We start from the raw sequence: 5,456 nt of genomic DNA, 5'->3' as shown, positions 1-5,456 counted from the left end.
AGATGAGAATACAAGAGGCAAATGTATGTGAAGTTGGAATCCCAGACAGAAAGGAGAGAATGAGGCACAAGCCAAATTTAATGAGAAATGACTAAATACTTCTAAAACCATAGAAACACTTAGCTATGAGAACAGTAAATGCTGAAAACCATAAGTGAAATGGATACATTAAAGATTTGTAACAAATAAGCCAAAGAACAACAACAAAAGACAGAAAAATATTAAAAGTGACTAGAGAAAAGAAAAAAAAAATAAACATCAAAAGGAATTTTAAAGAAAACAAATTAAAGAATTAAGGTTGTGGCCAATATTTTTAAAAATTACTGAAATTATGACTGATAATGCTGTAGTATTATTGTCTAATATCAGGCAAAATAGCCAGAACTCTGATAAATAGAAACATATCAGGGATAGGGAGAGGAGTGGCAATCTTCTACAAAAATTCCATAGAGCATACAATTTCTAAAATATTTGTATAAATAACATTTTACCATACAAATCGAATCCAAAGAAGGGGAAGCCTTTCTTCAGATTTAGCAACTTCCCTTTCCCAGCCCCAAGTTTAAGTCAGTAACGATGTGCCAAGAATGAATAAAGTCTCCAGGGACTCAAAGATGAACTAGCCAGAAACCCTGTCCCCAAATATCCTTGTCTTCCAGTTTGGTGGGAAAAGTATGCAGGGGAGAGTTACAGAAGCACAGACCACTGGCTGTTCTGTGCCCAGCCTGGAAGAAGTAAAGAGAGTGACAAAAGGAAGGGAGATGAAGATGGGGTACATGTGGCTTTTGGATAAATGATGCATAGACTCAGTAGTTTGAACAGGAGAAGAAGAAATAGAATCTGTTTAGACTTCTTTTAAAAGAGCCGAATGGAGCAGATAGAAGGGTGATGACAAAAGAAGAAACAAGAGAAAGTGTGGACAAGAGAAGGAATGTGATCTTTAAAGAGTTAGAAATCAAGAGCAGAGAACAAGAACACCAAAATAAAGAGTATTCAATGTAGCTACAGTGGTAGGAAAACTCTTCCTTAACCCATAAACTTTTTTCAATTGCAAGGTCCTCTGCTGAGTGTGATTCATTATGTTTCATGTAAGAATTAGAGCATATGAAAATGAGTAAATATGTTTGCAATAGTTGCCAAAGAAAACAGTGGGGAAAACTTGTCCAAAGACTGTAAAAAGACTTTCCTTTGGTATTGCTTCCCCATGTCTAATATTAAAGATAAAATATTTACGGAGGTGTCAAACAGCACAGTAAGGGGCATTCTCTAGAAGATCAAACAGCGTTGGGTGGAGAAAGCAGATCATAGCAGGGTATAGAAAGATAGGAAATCTGGTGTGGACTCAAGGAATGCAAAAGTAGGCAGAAATCAAGGCAGTTGAGAATTCAATGGTGTTAACAACAGAGGCTTGCTGGGACAGCCTGAAATAGTAGGAAAGATAGGACACCAGCCCCTACCCTACACCTAAATATTACAAACAGGAGTTGTGTTAAATCACTTCTCACATCAAGCTTGTGAAGTAAAGTGACATACTTTAGAAACCACAGAATCCCAGATCTTGTAGAGAAAATATTCTTTCTAGAAATTTTCATTACCCAAACTCTTTTGAACCAGCCCAGATTAGAGGATATTTTGGTAATCAATTGATTTTATTTTATTCCCCCAATAAATTCTTTCGTAGCTAAGGATTAGGGTAATTTACCCCAACACTTTAAAAGTTTATTCAGTCCAACCATTGATGAATAAGTAAAATGCAGTATAACCCCATAATAGAATATTTTGGTGATTAAAAAAGGATGAAATGCTGTTATACTACGGTGTGGATAAACCTTTAAAAAAATAGTTTGCTAAGAAGTCAGATACAAAAGCAGTTTACTGTATAGTTCCATTTGTATAAAATATCCAGAATAGGTGAATCTATAGACACATAATGCAAACGAGTGGTTGCCTTGGCTACAGGAAAGAGAGGAATGAGAAGTTTCTTGTAGAGGATAAAAGACTGTAAAATTAGATTGTGATAATAGTTACACAACCTTGTGGATATACTAAAAAATACTGAATTGCACACTTTCAATGTGTAAGGTATATGGTATGTGAATTTATATAAATAGTTTTTTTTATTTATTCATTCAATATTTAAGAGAACTAAAATGTACTAGCAATTCAAAAACATGATAGGTATTAATAATTTAATAACATAATGAAACATTTGATAATCTATATCATCTATTGAAATTACTGTTATTATCATACCATGGGAAAACAGTAAATAATTTATCTAATTGATTCAGGAAGATTATTTGTTTTAAAATACTATGATATTTTGATATACTACAGTCTGGTTTTTTTTTTTTTCTTGGAAGCATGTTTTTGTGGAGATTGCCTTATAATTTTCCTGGTACTTGTGATTTAAAACAAATTATACTGAGTTTTACTCTATGCTAATATATTTTTTTGAGTTTATTTATTTGAGAGAGAGAGAGCGAGTGTGAGCAAGTGGCCAAGAGAGATTCCCATGCAGGGTCTACACTCAGCACCCCTGAGCCCGATGTGGGGCTCTAGCTCACCCAAAGCAGGGCTCAAGCTCACTAGATGTGGGGCTCAAACTCATAAACCATGAGATCATGAGCCCTGAGCTCAAGATCGATGCTCAATGAACTAAGCCACCCAGGCACCTATCTATACTAATATTTTAATTTTTTGGCTTCTGCTTGGACCATACTCACAGCACTTTGCAGTCATTAGTTATTTTAATTACAAAATACTGCTGAATCATTTAATCAAAAATTAACAAATTTCTTCAGTATGGATTGCTACACATTAACTTCAAGGTGCCTCCTAGCCATTTAGACAGATCATCATCTTATCTCCCCAGGTCTTTTTACTGCCATACCCTAAGGCCTGAATTGGAAATTCAGGTTTCCAAATCAGCTTTACTTAATTCTTCTTAGCAGCCTTTACTTTTTATGTATTCATTCATTCAACAAATTTTTCTTGAGTACCTCTCAAGTGCCAGGTACTGGGAATACATAACAAATAGATACCATCTCTGGAAGGTAAGAGTCTAGGAAAAATATATAATTGATTAAGTAATTACAATCATGAGGCATTATGGGAGCACAAAGCAGTGAGGCCTCAACAGGTGTAGGTGTCAGGCTAAGGCATTTGTAGAAGGTGATGTCAAAGTTGAGACTTGAAAAATGAACAGAACTTAGGAAAGCAGTAATTTGAGTGACACCATCAAGCTTCCAAAGTAACTTTCTGACAGTTGAGAATTGTTTAAGAACTGAGCGCAAAGGAAGAGATGTAGCTGGAGAGAACTAAACAAGAGAACTAAACAGATTTTGAAATGCTTAATAAGCAGTTCTACAAAATTTGGATCTTCCAAGGGTAGTGGAAGTCTTTGAAGAGTTTTAAGCTTTAAAACAAGATTAAGACCTGTGTTTTTAGAAAGATTAAGTAAGGGTTCCCCTCCACCCCACCCTTTAAGGTACTTCTCAAATCCAAGCAACCTCCAAAATCCTTACAATTATGATTCCTATAAACTTCAGCAATTATTTTAAATATTTGACCTTTTTTTCAACTTGAAAAAGACCTATCACAGTGTAATAATTAGTCTCATCTATTATCAAGCAATCAATTTGCAGGTGCAGCTCTCTTGGCCTGGAGCTTCTAGATGTACTGGGTCAAGGACTGGGACTAAGAACAACCATTTTTTTTAATCTTTTTTTTTTTTTTAAGAACAACCATTTTTAAAACTCTCACTTTGTGGAATGTTCTCCTTTAAAGAAATAATGGTGCATTTGTACCATGGACTATTATGCAATCATTAAAAGTAATGAATTAGAGCTATTGACATGGAAAGGATTCCAAGAATAATTCTGACAAGAAATGCAAAATGCAGTTAAACGTCTCATAACGCCATTTTTGTAAAACCATGACATCCCATCATATGTATGTATGTATAGGTTTACATATGTATGAAGATGAGTTTTCATCATAGGTTCTGGGCTGAGTAAATTCATTCCTACTCACTGAGTTGCATTTCCTTTTTTCATCATTTTTCTCTTTTAGTTTTTCGTTTTATTTACTTATTTTGAGAGAGAGAAAGAGAAAGTGCACCTGAGTAGGGGAGGGTTGGAGAGAGACAGAGAGAGAGAGAGAACCCCATCTCGAATGCACAAACCATGAGATCATGACCTGAGCCAAAATCAAGAGTCAGATACTTAACCGACTAAGCCATCCAGAAGTCCATTTGATTTTGTTGTATTTTTATATAAGAACACATTTGACTACACGATACAAATAAAAAAGGACCAAGTAACAGGAATCTCATCAACCAACTCCCACCAGGAATCTTAGGGTAGTCCTGAATTTTTAATAAATATGTGTGTGTATTATCTATCTATCTATTTAAATTATCAATTGACTCTACTACCTTTCTAACTTATTGCATTCTTCACAATTCTAGTCACCTAATAACTAAAAGTAGGGATTTAAAGTATTTCAGTTTGCCCATACATTCCAGCATCTTGATTTTTGTGACACACTCCCTACAGTTGCTGTATAATATATATTGATATATTTTAAATTTTTTTTACCTTATTTACTTTTGAGAGAGATAGAGCATATTCCTGTGACTTATTCATTCCTTAACTAGAAACCTTTATCTCCTACTCCCTTTCACCCAGTTTGCCCATCCCCTTACCTACCTGCCCTCTAGTAACAATCAGTTTGTTTTGTACTTATGTGTTGATTTCTGCTTTTTGAATTTATTTATTTGTTCTTTTAGATTACACATACAAGGGAAATTGTGGTGGTTGTTTTCTCTATATGACTTATTTCACTTAGCATAATACCCTCTAGGTCCATCCATGTTGTCACAAATGACAAGATCTCATTCTTTTTTTTTTATAGCCGAGTAATATTCTATTATATATATACACCATAGTTTTATCCATTCATCTATCTATGGACACTTGAATTTTTTCCCATATCTCAGCTATTGTAAATCATACTGCAATAAACATAAAAATGCCTATATCTTTCAAGTGAGTATTTTCCTTTTCTTGGGTAAATACCCAATGTTGGAATAATTGGATTGCATGCTATTTCTATTTTTTAATTTTTGGAGGGATCTTTATATTGTTTCCCACAGTGGCTGCACCAATTTACATTTCCACCAACAATGCACAAGGTTCCTTTATCTCCAAATCCTTGCCCACACTTGATATTTTCTACCTTTGTGATTCTAGTCATTCTGACTAATGTGAAGTGATATCTCATTGTGGTTTTGATTTGCATTTCCCTAATGACTAGTGGTGTTGAGCATCTTCCCATGTGTCTGTTGGCACAGAGCATCTTTCCGTGTATCTATTGGCCTCTTTGAAAGAATATCTAGTGGATCCTCTGCTCATTTTGCAATTATTTTTTGTGTGTTGAATTTTGTATTCTAA

Source organism: Suricata suricatta, chromosome 1, assembly GCF_006229205.1.
Source record: "Suricata suricatta isolate VVHF042 chromosome 1, meerkat_22Aug2017_6uvM2_HiC, whole genome shotgun sequence".
Lineage (NCBI taxonomy): Eukaryota > Metazoa > Chordata > Mammalia > Carnivora > Herpestidae > Suricata > Suricata suricatta.
The sequence above is the reverse complement of the archived record's forward strand: the minus strand, read 5'-3'. Positions refer to the sequence as shown.